Source organism: Triturus cristatus, chromosome 7 (assembly GCF_964204655.1).
Source record: "Triturus cristatus chromosome 7, aTriCri1.1, whole genome shotgun sequence".
In the NCBI taxonomy this organism is placed as follows: domain Eukaryota; kingdom Metazoa; phylum Chordata; class Amphibia; order Caudata; family Salamandridae; genus Triturus; species Triturus cristatus.
The window spans coordinates 704809635-704828206 of NC_140590.1; the positions used below are offsets into that span (position 1 = coordinate 704809635).

The window sequence follows — 18572 nt, forward strand, 5'->3', positions numbered from 1 at the left end:
CAGGTGTGACAGAGTCTGCAAGGAGCTTCTGATGGGAAGCCATTAGCACTTACTTTTCAGGGTACTGAAGGAGGGGAAAGGACTGGAGCATCGGGTGGTGGGGATTGGTCAGTGTTAGCGAGGGAGCTCCTCAATTTATTTTTGTCCACCCCATGCAAGCAGCAGAGATAAATCAGTCTCTGCTCTTCTCCTTTGTCTGCCAGATAAAAATTACTGCTGTCAACAGGGACAGATTGTGGCCTTAGTTGACTTTGAAACTGGAAAACAAGATTCAAATCCCTCTGGGCTTAGTTCATGCTTTATAAAACTAACTGCATGTAAGGAAAGTAAGACTATATTTTTTTCTTTTTGCATTTCCACACTAACATCATTCCCTTTCTCAGAACATACGCATGATGCTAGCCACAAGTAAAACAAAAAGCACAGATGCACCTTTCCAGTGGCAGCTCCTCTGCTATGGCTGAGGAGAATCGCCCCACTGCTTTCTTGCAGTGCGAGAAGCAAAAGCATAAAATGGTAATAACTTTTAGTTATTACCATTTTATCGTTTTTTTTGCCAGCGGGCGGGTGGGCGGGGCTGCTCTGCTCACGGAGCAGGGCAGGTGAGAAGTGGTTTACCCACTCCTGAGTGCGCAGTTACTGTTTGTTCGGCCCTTTCGGGCAGTGCTTAATTTGAGCCGGTGCTATCTGGTGCTCAGCACCGGCACTTAAATGGTTTCCGGTGCTCGGCACTGGCACCTAATTGTCAACACGATATTTAGAACAGCCTACCACAAGATGGCGTTGCTCATCTAATTTAGAGATGAGCAGAACAACTGTTGTTTAGCAATACAATATATATTTAAAATTGCTCATTCCTGCCTCCCCAGCCATTCCTCTAGCTTTGGGGACCTGGAATAATCTGAGCTGTCGCATTTACACATGCGAGTGATGGTTAGTAGTTGTTTTGGCAGCGATTACAAGGGCAATGGGTGGTGCAAGCTGCAGTGGCCTCCTGGTCAGAGCCCTGGCACTTAATATTTTACAAATTAAGCACTGTTCTCGGGCCATCCAAAACAGTCATGCGCACTCCCCTGTTCTCCATGCAGCCTGCATAGAGAACATACCCACACCTCATGCCCCTCCTGAGCGCCGTGTCACGGCGTTCAGACCAATCACAACCCAGCAGCACGGTAAGTTTTATTTATTTATTTATGCCGCCTGCATCCGAACGCCCTCCCCTGCGCACCTCCCTGCCCAGCACCCCCCCCCCCTCCCTCTGCGATAGCAGTGGCAGCTGCCCCTGCACCTTTCTTCAGTCAGTCTTTCATCGGTCTCTGAACATTAGAGGGCCTCTCTTAAGTACTGCAAAAAAAAAAAAAAATGAATATCATTAAAAAAGTGAGTGTAAAAGGCAGTTTAGGTCTGTGCTATATCATGTTCACCAGTGAACATTAATCAAAACATCCACAGCAAACGTATGAATAAAAAACACAATTAAAAGTGAGTTTCTAGTATTTTTTTATAATTGTATGCTTCTAACCTATATTTTGTTTCATTGGAATGATAATTTACTATTTCAGTACTGGGCCTATCTTATCAGCTTTAAAATAATTTTATTACCGCAAATGTTTGTCATCATTTAGCTCCATTATCCTAACTAAGCAGTGTGTCCTCAATCCAACCCTGTGGGTAGCATAGATTTTAGTATGACGTGCAGTACAGAACACACTGTTTCTATTAAAAAAAAAGTGACACTTTTGTTTCAAAGACCCATTCCGATACTCCTGTAAACAAAAAAAAAGTTCTCGCTCACTTTAATCGGCGTAGATAAAAGAAACCAGATCCTTCTATTATGTGCCGCACAGAACTCCAAAGCACCATTCCAATATGGCGAAATTATTGCCTTTACACTAAGGCACGTCTAAAGAAGCCGAGACGATCGATTACACATTATTGGCTATTCCACAATGAAGTGCACCGTCAGTAAACATACATTCTTTCAACTATGCACCGTTTCGTGATATTCGGTAGGAACGCCTGCGCCCAAAAAAAACCAAAGCTGTGCAAAGAGTCGATTCATTTACCACCACAAACATGGCGGGCAGAGTAGGCAGAAGTCAAGTTATAGCTCTTTCCGGTTGGCCGTTGCTAAGCGACGCTAAACGCGGACTGTCTGTGTGTATGTGGCCCGCTGCATCGAAACTCATGCGTTGAGGGGCAAAGGGAGGCAGGTAAGTGTTGAAGAGTATACGCTTGGTGGGGCGGGGGAGAATAGTTATGATCAAAGAGAGAATAAGTAAACGATGTGGTAAGGGGAAGAGTAGACGAGCAGAGATAAGTAGCGCCAAATGGATAGATCGCACTGAAGGCAGTGGGCATTTAGTTAAAAGGCTGTCGTACATATACGAAGATGGCAAGTATGGGAATACAGGCAAGGAGGCGAAGTCCTAATTTAAAAATTAGGAAAGGCGGGGGCGAAGGGGGTGGGGGGTGGCGACAGTGGACGGCGATGCTACTGTGACGAGTACAATTTAAGCGTGACAGGTATGTAGTAGCAGTGCTTTAAATGGGCCGGTACTCACAGGCACTGTGTACCGACACTTCTTATTTTTTTCCTCTCAGAGTACCGGCACTTCTCTACTGCCGTGGAGAGTACCGGTACTCATGAAGGGTAGGCGCATTGGCCTCTATTGGTGGGTAGCCTGTCTCTTTGACAGCCACAGACCTTTTATAGTCCTGAGCTGAGCCCCCGCTGAACTATTCAGCGTGGGCTCATTTGCATGGTATCCGGGTGTTCGCGTCATGCGGTGTTGCAAGGAATGGAGGCAGCCCAGTGATTTATTTATTTTATTATATGCGTTTTTATATAGCGCGGACTTTACCCGAAGGTGTCAGAGCGCTTCACAATAGGAACAGCAATGATACATGAGGAGAAAATTACAAGTCAGCATGTTACAAAAGCACACGTTACATTACATGAGGCAATAGTGACAATTGTGCATGTATCAAGAGCAAACAAAATACAAGCGGTAGCAAACGATACGTAACAAGAGGAAAAGTGACGTGTGCATGTTACAAAAGAGTACAAAATACAAGTAGAAGTATAATACTGCAATAAATGGCAGACACTCAAACCACAAGAACACACTTGGAAGGCACCTCTATAGTCATGGAGAACAGAATTTCCCATAATGGAAGTACTTCCTTCAGATAATAGAGAGGGCGTGAATTCAATTTGGAAGTGTCTTTGAAGGAGGAGAACTTTGAGGTCAGTTTTAAAGGCCTGGGAAGAGGTGGTGGTCCGGAGCTGAGGCGGAAGTGAGTTCCAGATTCTCACCGCTTTGCCTGAAAAGGTTTGGGCCATCGAGCTTTCCTTCTTGAAAGTGGGAGGTTCAAGCAATACATTTTCCGCATTACGTGATGGTCTCGAGCCTCCATAGAGTTTCTGTTTATTCGCCAGGTAGTGAGGAGAGGAGGAGTGCAAGGCTTTGTGGGTGATACAGGTAGTCTTGTTGATAGATCTTGGCTAGATGGGAAGCCAACGGAGGGTGGATAAAATGGGTGTGATGTGGTCGCTTCTTTTGGCCCCATGTATGAAATGAGCTGCTGAATGGAGAACAGATTTAAGGGGGGGACAAGTGGGATTTGGGGAGGCCAGGAAGAAGAAAATTGCAGCAGTCCTGTCTGGAGAGAACCAGCAATTGGACCAGGGTTTTAAGGTCTTGCTCCGGGAAGGAGCGACGAATCCCCCAAAGAAGGCGTAGTTGGTATCGAGCAGACTTTGCAATGGAATTGATGTGGGAGAGTAGATTGAGTTTTTTGTCGAGTATGACACCAAGGGATTTTGCGCTGCCGACAATGATGGGTTTATTGTTAAGTAGATTCATCTGATCCATCCATGCTTGAACCGGGGGAGGAGAAGGTGAGGAGGAGAGGAGGAGGAATTCAGTTTTGAAGGGATTCAGAATCAATTGATGAGTTAACATCCAGTTTTGAATGGAGTCAAGAGTAGAGCTTAGGATGGAGAGATCGTGAGTGGCGGCCACCTTAAGGTAGATTTGGGTGTCGTCCTCATAGAGATGATAGTGGATCCTGGATTTACTTAGGAGATTTCCCAATGGTTCTAAATAGAGATTGAACAATGTGGGTGCAAGTATAGAGCCTTGAGGAACACCTTCACATACCGCCAAAGGAGATGAAAGACTGTTCGCTATTTTGATCATTTAGGATCTATCAGAGAGGAAGGAAGCAAACCATTTAAGCACAGTGCCCTCCATGCCCATTCTCTGTTGAAGAGTGTTAAGGAGAGTGTTGTGATTGACAGTGTCAAAGGCTGCAGAAAGGTCAAGGAGAATTAGAAGACAAGACTCCCGCAAATCGAGTATCCGCAGCGCGTCATCAATCACTTGCAGCAGGGCTGTTTCAGTGCTGCAGTTTTGAATGAAGCCAGACTGAAAATTGTCAAGAAGATCATTGTCCTTGATATGAAGAGAGAGTTGTTTTGCCACACATCTTTCTGTGATTTTCGCAAGAAAAGGTAGGTTAGTGATGGGGCGGAAGTTGTTGAGGTCGTTCGCATCAGCGGTGGGTTTTTAAGTAGAGGGGTGACCTGCCCAGTTTTGAAGGAAACAGGAAGGGAGCCTTGACAGAGGGAGAAGTTAACCAGAGTGGTCCAATAGGAAAGAGAATGGGTATAGAAGTCAATGGCAATGGCACTAGGGATGGGGGTCAAGAGAATGGTTGGAGGGCTTTGGTTCGAGGATGCATTTGAGGAGGGCATCTTCAGAGATGGGGTCAAAGTTCTGCCAAATGGTTAAGGATTTGCGCTCCTCTGGAGGGGTAGTATGAATGACCTGATCCACAAGTGATTTCACTTTCTAATCAAAGAATATAGCGAATTCCGCTGCTTTCTTTGTAGAATCCTCCAACTTGGAGGTTGGGGGAGAGCAGTTTGGATTCTTGATGAGATCGAATCATTTTTTGGGTCTATTTTTGGCTGAGTCGAGGAGGGTTCTGAAGTGCGACGCTTTTCCAAGGAAGATGTGCTTGTGGTACTTGGATCTTGCTGAACGAAGCGTGGCCAAATTATCAGTGGAGGGCGCTTGTCTCCATTGTTTCTCCAGGAATCTTAGGTACTTCCTTTCTTCATAGAGGGATTTGTTGAACCAAGGTGCTGAGGGAGTAGGCCTTTTCTTTTTGCCTTGAAGAGGAGCGACGTTATTGATTTCGACTGCAAGGACTGTGAGGCATTGGGAGGTGAGTTTGTTAACATCTAGGTTCGGGACTAGCCGTGGAAGTGATAGCACAATGAGGAAAGCCATGGGAGGTAAGAAGGTTGAAAGGGGTTTAATCTGACCTGATTCTTTTGCGTGTGTGTCTGCTTATGTTTGTCTGTTTGTCTTGTGTGTGCGTGTTTTTTGTGTGAGAGAAAAATGAGAGAAATATTTCAAAATAAGGAAATGTTAAAATATCACTGTTTGACTTTAGTTTTATACAACAAATTAACCTGTTTTGTTTATAGAAACACATTTCTCATGTTTTGGTATGTGCTGCAACTAGTATGTCAATAAGCTTCACATGTCTTGACTTTAGCCCCGCCCCTAGTCCTGCCCACTTGCCACATTTAAATGAGTACCAGCACTATTTTTTCCCCATTTAAAGCACTGGGTAGTAGAGAGAAGAGGCAATGGACATAGGGAGTACAGTTAGCAAATAATACAAGAGAAGTCATCTGGAGAAAATCAGAGTCTGCCGATAAGGAGGAGAGAGGGTAAGATTATAGATATGTTAAAGAGAGAGTTTGTTTGGTCTCTGAAGCGTGACATGCTGGTACGTGGACGAGGTTTGCAAGCCAAATTAAACCTGAAATACATGGTCAATAAAGTGGTTGAATGAATGAATGAATATTGGATTTGTAAAGCGTGAACTTAGCCCCAGGGTGTCAAGGCGCTGCAGGAGAGACAATGTTACAGAATTAAGAAAATATGCTTAAACTAATATCTGTGTAAATAGCCAGGTCTTCAGAGCTCTGCGGAAGAGGGATTGTGATGCTTGTCCTGACAGATCATTGGGGAGGGAATTCCACAGCCTAGCAGCGGCAATGGAAAAGGCCCTGCCTCCCCATCTAGTCTTCTTCAACCTTGAGACTATCAGCAAATTTTTACTCGCCGATCTAAGCTGCTTGGTAGGAAGATAGCGCTGGAACAGCCATTTGATAGAGTCGAAGGCATTATGGGTCAGGCAAAGGGTCTTGAACAACATTTTTCGATTCAAGGGAAGCCAATGCAAGGTAATGAGAGAAGCCGCGACTGAGTGATATTTAGGAAGGTCCATTACCAACCTGGCAGCGGCATTCTGCACCAATTGCAAGCGTCGCACCATACTCTTGTTAATGCCCAAATAGACAGCATTACAATAGTCCAGTCTGGACATCACTAAGGCAATAACTGCCTACGTTTGTGCGGCAAACTAGAGAAACTGAGAAATTCTCTGGAGGATCCTGATAATCCCAAAACACGTTGACACTGTTCTGCTAATCTGCAGATTTAGAGAAAGAGAATTGTCCACTATGACCCCTAAATGTGTGCTATGGTCTACAGGGCAGGGACAACAGCCAAGCGTATCTGGCCACCAGTCTTTGAACCAAATGTTCTGTTGATTTCCGAAGATCAGGACCTCTGTCTTTTTCCCATTAAGTCTAAGATAGTTTTTGACACTCCAGGAGGAGACTGCCTGCATACAACTTTTAAAATTCGCAGCAGATTCCCTGATGCTATGTGTGATGGACACCATAATTTGTGTGTCGTCAGGATAAGACAACACCTCAAATCTAAAGGACCTTACCACCTTAGCCAGCAGGGCAACATAAATATTAAAAAGGGTCAGGCTCAAAGAGGAGCCATGCGGGACTCCACATGACAGAGGGCTAGGAGCCAAGTGGAATTGTCCCATTTTCACTATCTCTACCCGATCACTGAAGAAGGAGGTAAGTAGATTGAGGGCCGTGCCCCCGATCCCTATATTCTTGAGCGTTCCACCAACCTCAACAGAGACAGAGTATTGAAGGCTGCAGTGAGGTCAAGAAGAATCAGCAGCTTAGTATGCCCTGCGTCGACCTGATCCTGGATGTTATTAAATACCGCAGTTAGCGCTGTCTCCGTACTGTGATAGCTTCTAAAGCCATGTTGCAAACCATCCTGTATGATCTTTAGCAGAAAGAGTTCACACTGTCAGTGTTATTTCACTAACAATAGGCTTGTCTTTACAGTCCAAGATACAGTCTCAGTCTTTCATTTATTTGCCTGTGTTACCTGTTAGCAGGTGGGGCAGCATCTTCAGCATCGGTCATCACACATGTAGGGTTCACACCAACGGCATCTTCAGAAATGGCACTGCACTGCGGGTGGCAGTCTTGCTAGAATCAATCGGACCACCAGTCCAGCAGGCCTGGTTGAAGAGTTCTTTGTCCTTGACAGTTGCAACCTCCGGGCATATGGGCAGATTCTCTGCTTCAGCAGTGATGGGCATCTTCTCAGAATATGCTGCATGGCGAGCCTCAGTCACAAACTGAGTCTTCAAAATGCAAGAAACATCATCCAGTAATAACTTTATTTAGGCTTAATCTTGCATCCAAAAGGGACCCCACTGGTTGCAGCAATCACACTCGCACTACAAAGAGAGTCTAGCTGCCAGATATATGCCACCCACTCATCAGGCATACATTCTCTCAACACACATATGGAATGTCAGTGTAATTGTCAGGGTGTTACATTTCAATGCTTCTTCACATGAGTGTCGTTGTTAGACCACATTTTCCCCCTTCTACAATAATTGGTACACTGCCACCAAATTTTTATGTCACCAACCCAGAAAATAGACAGTAGTCCCATGGCATTACAAGTAGGCATGGTTTGTGTGCCCTCCAGGTGACATAACTGTTTCTGGACCTTGGTTTTTGAATGGGTAGACCTACGCCTCAGTGTACATGCTAGATGATCATGCTAGCAAGGCCCAAAAAAAGTCAGGATGGCAATTTACGTGTAGTGAGGTCACTCAAACAAGGTAAGCAGAGTACCTTCCTATGACAGCAAAGATCTACTCGCATATTGAATTAAATAATTTGATATGTCTGTGACAGGGTATGGCATCAAGGTTGAGTACAGAGGTTACGTGACACAGCATGTAAGGCCAAAAGGAGGAATAGCCAGTGGTGGCTGCTGAACTTTGAAAGTGATAGGGTGTAAAATGAAACCCCCCTCATAGTTATGGTCCCTGGTACCACTGCACCGGTTACACTATAGCTATGCATATCTATCATAAACTCAACCCCAGACATGCTTCACTTCTCCATTCCAAGGGGTGTGTTCTTGTTTGATATTTTGGAGTGCTAAGATACCATGCTCAACAAGCCTTTAAATTACTTTTGGGTAGCAACATCTACTCCCCCAATTCACCTCCTTTTACCATAATCACATACTTTACAATCCCCACAGCCCTCGTCACGCTCTCCCTTCCTCATACTTTATGGACCCTTTTCCATCTTCAAAGACACTTCCACACCTTCTCTTCCCATCATACCCTTTCTCTCATTCCACCCCAAAAGTTCCTATTTACTCCTTCCTCAAAACTTGGTTGCCCTCTCTACACTCTCCCATCGCTGCAGACCCTGTCACTAATATTTACATCTCAGACTGTATTACTCCCTCTCTCATCTCCAGATGTCCTTATCACTAACTTTCACATCTCCACAGTGCTGAATACTTCGTATCCCATAAAACCTTCTGAACAGAACCCACCATGGATTTTCAGGGGGAGAATATTAGTGTAAAGGAGCACTAAACTACTATTTGTAAAAAATAAATAAAAAAATTACAATCTTAATTTTCAAAACATATTACATTATTGCAAGGTAAACAACATTTCATTAATTTGTAACCTTAATCTCATCCAAATGACATTTTGAATCAAAAGAGAATGGCTTCATCCATGGCTGTCACTTTCTGCATCACCACCGTCCCTATCACTGCTCCTTTATCATTCCCATAGAGCATATTGCTCTGTATTCGATTTTCACAGATCTTTTCACATGCTCCCATTTCCAAAGGCCCCTCTAAATGCATGCCCAATGAATGCCTATGCCCCTGTACTTTGTGTCCAATCGTACCCTTTTCCCCTTTAACCACCACCTACTACCATTTCTTCATTAACATAGATACCATCTGCGCCTCCTGCTCTGTACTTTGGGGACAGTTGTAAGCTTGAGTTATCACAGATCGCTAGCACGAGTTTGGTAATGTGTCTCTTGAGCAGTGTCATCTTACGAGTTGGGTAGCCCCGGCAAGGCATATTTAGGAACAGCTGTATGGAACAAATTTTTAATTTTATTGCCCATTTCCTGCTAACTCAATCCTACATGATGCCAAACAATACTAAATTGTATGATAACTTTAACAAAGTCACACAAAACAGTTCAAGTTTGTAAAGTAGGGCAGAAAGACTGACAAATAGAAAATAGCAAAAAATTCACTTTCTCAGGGACCCCTTGAAAAATTGGGCGCTTTGCCCATCCCTTAAAATGTCTCTGCTCTTGAACCCTCTCACCTCAGATACTGAAATAAAGCTCAATAAATCATCAGTTGCAGCATTGTCTCTAGATGGTCTCATTTATTTAGTGTCTCACGTAATAAATTTGCGATCCTCGAAGCCATACTTAGTACAGGTGATGATCATTATTTGAGCTAGCGGATCAAGGCTCGGGGGCATAGGTGCTGACAGGGGCAAGGTGATACAGTGCTGGAATTCAGAACACCCAACACTGTGTCCCTGAGGCGGTGTACAAAGTGCAGCTTTCTCAAGATGATCCTTCCTGCCTGGTTTTGTCCAGTGCACTGTTGGTTCTTTTCAGTGCCCTGCATGCTCATATCGGTACCCTGCTAAAATGCTCCAAATGCTTGCTATGTTGCCACCTCGTCCATGTGCCCTTGTAGCTTTCTACTTCGCATCTGTTTCCCACAGAATATTGCCTGTTACCAACCTTTCCTCCTGCTCTGCATGTCCAGCAGGTCTGTCTACCTCTTCTCCATACCCTATGCCATACATCATCTTTCTTTTTCGCCCGTGCCCACATCATGCAATCTCTTCTTTACACCCTACAGATTCCTCTCTCTTGTTTGGTCACTGTTCCTTTTATTTGCCTTAAGCCTTGCAGTTTTATGCTTCCTACTTATGTCTTGCAGATTACCCTGCCAGTTGGAGCACAGATACTAACTAGGGCAGTGGAAGATCGAATGAGATATTTCTTAGGCCCCACTCCAAGTGACAGCTTCTAGTCTGTTACGAAAAAGGCCAAGTAGTAGTATTTTTCAAATCGCAGCTATGGTACTGAGACCATTCTCCATTACTATGCATGAGACTGTAGCATAGTTCTCAGTCGCCACTGCCACACAGCCCCCCTTTCAGCTTCGTGCGAGGCCTCTCTCTCCAGGGGCAATGGAGAAACATATACATTTATGATGTATGAGATGAATATTTACTGCTCTCCATGGCACTTACCTGGACATTGGCTCAGGATGAGCAGAACTTAACAAGGATTTAAGAACTATTGAGAAGGACGTCAAGGAGAGGCGAGTGGAAACAGGAGACAAACATGTGACCTCGGCCTCAGGCAAATAAGGCTTTAAAAAGACTGGCCAGTACTGCTTCAAGCTCAGCAGCCATGGATGTCATTTTAGGGTTGCCAGGGATAGCTACTGCTACTTTTGGAGTCCACCTTGCAACACCTGGCACAGGCATTGTGATCAGTGGCGGCTCCTCCGCTATGGCGGAGGAGTTGCCCCAATACTTTGAGCTGTGTAAAGCAAAACAAAATGATAATTACTTTTAGGTATTATCATTTTATGTTTCCTTCCTTTGTGGGCTGCTGCTCTGCTCACGGAGCAGAGCAAGAGTGATTTGCCCACTCAAGTGCGCAATGACTGCTCGGGCCGCCCAAACTAGTCATGCACACTTTCCACGTTCCCCATGCAGGCTGAATTACAGCCTGCGTGGAGAACAAGCCCAGTCCTCCGTTTCCTGGTTGATGACCAACCATGACTCTCAAAACCAATCACAACGCTGCATTGCAGCATTGTGATTACTCAGGGGAGCCTGGGTGCTTACCAATCACATCACTGCATTGCAGCGTTGTGATTGGTCAGGGGAGCCTGGCTGTTGTTCCTGGCGTTCTGTCCACGATGAGAGCAGGAGCAAGGAGCAAAGACGCGGCCGCGGGACCCTGTGGCAAGGTAAGTGAGTAATTTTTTTAATCTATTTTTGTTTTTCATTGCTCTACCTTGCGAACGGCCCCTCGCCCCCGCCATCTGCGAGTCATGCTGGCCCCCATTGATTGCGACCCCTGTTATAATTCTATTCAGCAGAGCCAGGAACAAAACCCTTTTAAAACTTTCATGTCCTGCAGCAGACGGGGACATTTGGCTGAGAGGGATAAACTTAACAGCAGTGAAACTGATACTGCAATGAAACAAAAGGTTACCACCATTGTTACACTGGGGTACCTATTATGAGCTGTCTTTGCAGCCAGTTGTGAAGGGGTGTCCTTAAATGGAAAATAGCATTTGCAACATAATTGATTTATTGTTGCTAGTTGAGAGGGCTGGCAAGAAAGGAGTCTAAATAGCTCTCACTCTCTTACGCATTGTCAGATGAGCGTGAGGGAAAAGGAAAAGTTAATAGATGAGCCAGGACAGTAGAGAGACCAGAAGAGAGGTAGAGGAGATGCCACACAGGCAGGTGAGAAATAACAGCAAAAGGCAAAAAAGTGACTACAGAGACAAAAAGGAAAACACAAGTGAGAGATGTGACAGGTGGAAAAATGTGAAGGGTGCAGCTAAGAGAGAAAGAATTAGAGGAAGAGACAGGTGTGACAAAGAGAAAGTCTAGAAAGAGAGGGTGGGCATGTGAAAAAGAGACATCTGAGAGAAAGGGGTGATAGGTGAAAGAGAGGCTGGACAGAAAGTTCAGAGAGAGTCGAAGGTAAGTATGCAGTAGTAAGAGAAGTAATAAAGAGAGACTGGTGTGAGAAAAGTTAGAAAAAGACATAGAGGGAGCGAGAGGGAAACATGTAAGAAAGAGAGAGTGATATCAGTCATTTTCCTCATGGGTATCGGGTGCCACCTCCTTGTTTTATGACCATTTTTAATATACTAATAATCAATAACCTTTTTTTTTCTGTTAGTGTATTAAAAAATGTAGCGCAAAGAGCTGGAACACGATATTCACTGATAGCTGAGGCAAAGTAAATAACTTTAAATGTATGTTATGTCCATATGTGAGAGTGTGTTTGTGTGAGATAAAGTATGTGTGGGCATGTGTGTGTTAAAGTGAGAGAATGTAAGTGACTGGTAGTGAGTTAGAAAGAGTGAGACCGAGTCTATAAGTGAGTTAGAGTGAGTGAGCATTAGTGATTGAGAGAGGTACTGGAAGTGAGGGGGAATTGTGAGAATAAATAAGAATAAGTGTGAGGCAGTGCTAATGGCCATTAATATGTGAGTAAGTTACAGTCAGTGAATGTAACTGTAAGTGAGAATTAATGCTTCATAGTGAGTTGAAATAAGTTTGAATAATGAATGAGAACAGTGCTTAATTGGAGCCAAAGGTATCCGGTGCTTAGCACCGGCACTTAATCATCAACACCGGCACTTTTCATGAGTATCAGTTATGACACATTCATTTCCGGATAGATTAAGTGATTTACCCAGAATCACAGAATGTTGAGCGGATGCTGAGACTCAAATCTGACTCCCCAGCTCTGAAGTCGGCAGCTTTGGCCATTACTCCACATCCTCGCCCCACTTTCATGGTTAGTAGTTGGTTCTGTTTTAGACGGCACTAACAGGAGAAATGGGCTGGTACAAACTGCCTCCTGACAAGAGCCCCAACACTTATTTTTTTACAAATTAACCGCTGAATCAGGGTAAGACTGCATGCAAGTGAGTTTGAGGAAGTGAGAAAGAATGAGTAAGACTAAATGTGAGTGAAAATGAGTGCAAAAGAATGAGAATAAGTGAGTCAGTTTGAGAATACATAGGACTGAGTGAGAAAGAATGAGTGAGTCCAAGTGAGTGTGTGGTAATATATGAATGAATACGAGTGAGAGTGAATGAATGAGTTAATGTAAGTGAGTATGAGAGAGAATGTGATGTCTTGCTTGCAAGTCTGCAGTGGCCCCTGGCATTCTGAAGGCAATTTGTGGTTTATAGAATTCCCCCGCCCGCCCTCCCACCCCTCAGCAAAAGGCTTGTGCTAGCATACAAGAGACAATTCTTAGCATGATACTGAGACTAACTTGCTGGAGTTATACCTGGCATATGGGGACACCCATGAAAAATTGCTGTCACTGGCATACATGAGGAAATTCTTGGCTCAGGGTTACACATTGCAAAATGGTAGTACTGGTTAATGATAATTCCTTACTTAGTAGAGAACAACCATGGCATACTATGGGGAGGGCAACCATGGCCACATTTTGGTCCTAACATACAAGAGGTAATATTTGACTTAAAGGTCACCAATGGCTTATGGACAGTACTAATGGAAAGATTGTGGCACTGGCCAATTTCATGGTGTTTTTTGACTAAGAGGGCACCTGTGGCATATGGGGGGGGGGGGGGTGTAATACAGGCATCTTATTGAGCCCTGTTTTCTTTCTTCTGCTTCCTCTGGGACTATTGCTTCTAATTAAGTAAAAATTAACTACAAAGCAAACACGTTTGTACAGGTTACTGCTTTGTTTCATTATTGTAAAAACATGAAACATTGCATGTTTGAAAAAACCTTGACCCCTGTGAATTGCACAACTGAAAAAGCCTTGGAAAGGATGAACAATCAAACTGTATTAGCAATCTGAAATATTATATATTCCTATTCAATATAAGGTGTACTTCAATTTATACATGTGAACTTAAATACTTCCCACAATCTATTAATAGATATCCAATTGTGCTTTACACTAGGGGAACCATTAAGCTATGGTGCATTGTGGTGTGAATAAGTTAGGTTACCAGTACTATCAGGGTTCTGTAGCACTATATTCTCTTCAGACAAACACATACTTTTTTATATAATAAAAGAGAAAAGATGACCAAATAAGTACCCTAAAGGTTGTAGCCTCACTTCCTGTAATAATATAAGGTCAAAGGTCACAGTGATGTCCCTTCATGTGAAGTTATTAAAGTCAAGGGTGTTGTATTGTCACTTACCCTACCCTTGGCTGTTTTGGTGAATCGACATCCATGCCCCACCCTTGCCCAATTCATCACATGGTGGAGTGGTGTGAACTTTACTGAGCCCCCCTTTATCCTGTGACGATATGTGAAAGGGTAGGGTTGGCTGCTATAGTCCCTGATTGACATATATATCAGGGTGCTACAGTGCTGAAGCCTGAAGCGCCAGGGCTTATTTTACCCTCTCATCATAAAGGGGTGGTCCTTAGCGCAGGAGGCTGTTTTGCTGGGGTGATGACCGCGCTAATCTAAGGGCTGTGGGATCACCAGCCCGGCATGCCTCTGTTGATTGACACATGCACATACTCACATGAGATGCAGTTAGCTTGAAAGGGCTCTTTTTACAAACAGGCTACAGCCAGCAATATCACCACACATGCAAGCTCAGAATTATCCTGGACACCAAGCTGACCATGAAGCAACAGATTAACGCCGTCTGTCTCCCCTGTCTGCTTCCTCACTCTCCCCATGATCCTCAAAAGTTTCAGAGGGATCCCTGTCTCATCCAGGAAGACAGTCACCCAGACCCTAATCACCAGCGGACTCGACTATGGCAACACCCTCTACTCCGGAACCACCAAACTTCCAGATCATCGAGAACTCGGTAGCAAGACTCGTCCTTGACCTCCCCAAAAGAACCAGCACCACCCCCACCTCCGAGCCCTCCACTGGCTGCCTGTCCGGAAAAGATGCCTCTTCAAGCTTCTCACCCATGCCTACGAAGCCCTCCACAAGATTTGATCTGCATTCATCAACAACCACCTGACGTTCCACCAACCCACAAGAGATCTCCCATCCTCCAACCTCGCCTTGACACACCTTCCCCACATCCGCCATAGCCACTGTGGAGGACGCTCCTTCTCCGATCTCGCCGCCAAGTCTTGGAACTACCTCCCTTTCCACCCTCACATCTCACCATCTCTGAAGGACTTCAGGAAGCAGCTCAAGACTGGGCTCTTTGAGCGCCACTGCCTGAGACTGAGGCTCGCACCACACTCCATCACCTGGAGACCCCTCGGATTGACAAGCCACACTCTACAAGACTCATCGATTGATTGATTGAGTAGGTCTCTTCAAGTGAAGCTTGCTTCACTTGAAGAGGTAGGAAATAAAATGCAAGAAAATGAAGAGGAAGGAGCCCTGGAACTCACATTGACAAGCCTTTCCTAGAGCCAAATAAGTAGAGGAGAGAGACAGGTGGCATGTATTACAGCTGAAGGTGTGGGGTATGGGAGGATAATTGAAGTGGAAGGTACTTGGGGAGTGTCTGGCAGGCATCTGTTAAGGATGATTCAGAGCTGAAGAGATTTAAAGAGTTCTGGTCAATGTGACAAGGAATATGTTTAAGATAAGGGGGTGGTCAAGTTTAGTGGGTAATGGAGGTGAAAGTCAATGGGTCATGTGGAATGGGGGGCATGTGCATCAGGTAGTAAAGGAAAAAATATGATGAAGCAGGGAAAGGAAAAAAAACAAGGTGAAAAAGTTGGAATGTAAAATTGATGGAGGGGACCTGTGAGTGTCAGGTAATGGGCATAGTGAGTAGGGATGGTAGTAGAAGTAATGGGGCTTGGTATATAGTTTGGTTAGTTTGTAATGAGAGAAGTGAGGGGTAGTAGAGAATTGAAGTCCATTGTGCAAAGTTGTGGTCCGTAATGTTGCACCATATACATTTTGGATGATGTGGGAATCCCTTATGATCTCTGGGGCTGTGCGACAGCATGTTGAGAAATGTTCCTTGCTCAAGATTGAATAATTTTGTGTCAGTTTCAGTTGCCTTGCTCCTATGTGTTGGTCTCCTTCCTTTCTGGAGTTGACCCACACATGGAAGCTTTTTGGCTTACCCTTCAGTAGATCAGTTATTCTTCCTGCTATGAACCCACCATTGCAAATAAAGTTACGTTTAAACAACAGTTTGCTGCCTTCAGTGTCATCCAGTTTTCAATGGGAAATTTGCAACACAAATGTGGAAGATACAACATCACTTTTGACATTCTACTATAAACTATGGCAATTTGCATTGGTCATTATTGTATGTAAAGGTAACATTGACAGATTAGGATTGTCATTGCTTGTTTTACGGATGCTACTCAGCTGGAAATCTTATTTCTTTGGACTTTGTTTGTCTGACAGCTCTACCTGTATTTCTAATAAAATCACATGCTTGAAATTAGGTTTAAAAATATCAAAAGTACGGACAAAGAAAAAAAAGTACATGGTATTTTTTATGCTTTCTTGCACTATTTCGCTATCAACTTTTAAGTCTCAAACCTCGCAATTGTCCACCTCTTTTATTAATTGTAGCGTCTATTGTACCTCAATTTCTCTTTTGTTTCTCTTGAATAGGCACCTTGTTGAGTGGGGCCCATACCCTCCATTGCTTATCATTTTAGGCTTGCAGACTGTGGTGTTTAGAGTCAGCAGCTGTGCAGCAGTGTGCAAAGGACGCATCTTCTGCATGCTAAGGGCAAGCATTGTCGATACTGTGACTGTATTGGCCTCCGGGACCCCTAGAAGACGTGGTCCTCATCACGCTCGGTACACCATCTAACATACTATAATATGACTCTTAACTTAATGGTCTTGGATCAGGTCACTGAGAAAGGCATTAAAGCTCCAACGGACCCTTCTACTAAGGAGGAACTCCCAGAGATTCATCTTAGATCTGCCCTCCTTAATGTTGGATCTTTACCAAATTATCAGTAGGCATGTCATATGCTGCTTGAAGGATTTAAATGAGATCCATTTTTGTTGGCAGAAACATGGTTGTTCCACTTATATTGGACGGAATGCATTGGTGGGAGAGTCACATTAGTTTAAGAACTCATTTTAACATTGCTAAAATGCCAATGCAAGGAGGTTACAATGAGAAAATTATAGTTTTATGATTTTCTCTCTCATCTTCAACTAATGTGTACTTTGTCTTTGTCGAGCATCCTATCTTTTACTCCTTGAAGGCCAGTAAACGTCACTTCGGTACAACCAATGGCATGGACTGACCATACTTTAATTTAGTTCGATATTTCTCGTCTTGGTCTGACCAGAGCTAAAAACCATCGAATTAAGATAAATCACTCCTTTTCCTAAAGAACAATGAACAAAGAAGTAGATGAAACGCTATTACTACACCATTAGGCTACGTCCACTTCTCCTGCCTTGCTTTTCAAGCACATGCCTTTAACCAGGATTTTGCTTCTGCTCATAAAGCTGTTATGCCTCAATCAAAGCAATGAATTTGATAATCAAGAACAGGCAATCTGTGCTTTACGTCTACTGTGAGACCGAAAAGTTCATTTTTGAGACAGGCTGAAAGGACATACTGTATCAATTATAAATAAGAACCTTGTGATGTCTATAAGACAGAAGCAATCCTTTATAAGTATGCCTGCAGCAGGAACAGGCAACCCTTTACAGAAAGAACTATCACATGACAACAATTCCCCCATATGCTATTTATAAAGTAGCTATTGTGTTTCTAAAGCCAGAATGGGACAAAGACTCACCCCTGATTTTCCAGGAATTATGTGAGTCTTGAACTATTTTCCACAAACAAAACTATACATTAAGAACCATATTAAGGGACAGCTCATGCATAGCAAAAGTTCATTCCAAACCCTTCTATTTTTGGAGAAGCAACTGTGCTCAATACTATCCAGCCTTTGACTGAAGACCATTTATCGGAACTTCTGCTTTCTATGAAGTATGGTTCTTCCAACAATCCCTGTCTGTCATAGGTACTTCACACGTTAGCTGAGTCTGTCACCCCTGTTATCACATAATTGCCAATTGTGTTCTTTTGCGAAGGTCTGATGCCTGGCTGTTGAAAGCATACAATCATAACACCACTCTCTTGGGGAGAGAATGTGGCCTAATGGCTAGGGCGGTTGACCTCCAATCCGGTGAACCGGGTTCGAGTCTTGGCAAGAAGGTGCAACATCCTGTGATTCTGGGCAAATCACTTAATCTCCCCGTGCCTCAAAAAATGAATATGTCCTTATGTAACGCAACTGGTGCTCATGTAAAGCGCTCTGATACCTTCGGGTCAAGTTCGCACTGTATAAAACTCGGGGGAAAAAAGAAAGTTTGGACACTAGTAATGATGTAAACTATAGATCTATCACTTCATTCCCTGCAATTGCAAAGATTGGTGAAAAATATCTGGCCCACTAACTATCATCTCACCTTGTAGCACTTAACATGGTTTAGGCCTACTATGGGACAGAATCTGTGTTAATCTCAGTTATGTGCTGGGTACTCAACAAGTCTCTTTCTGTTTAACCACTCCAATGACTTCGATAGGGTGGACCAATCCAT

At 43.9% G+C, this 18572-nt stretch overlaps 1 protein-coding gene across 3 annotated transcripts in view; it reads left to right on the plus strand.

Annotated features, from left to right (window-relative positions):
- Nucleotides 1-2093: 2093 nt before the first annotated feature.
- Nucleotides 2094-18572, plus strand: part of DNAI2 (dynein axonemal intermediate chain 2) — a 315671-nt gene continuing 299192 nt past the window's right edge. For all 3 annotated transcript variants that reach the window (XM_085617361.1, XM_085617360.1, XM_085617362.1), the window contains exon 1: nt 2094-2213. The gene's annotated coding sequence lies outside the window, so the exon portion shown is untranslated. The remainder of the gene's footprint in view (nt 2214-18572) is intronic.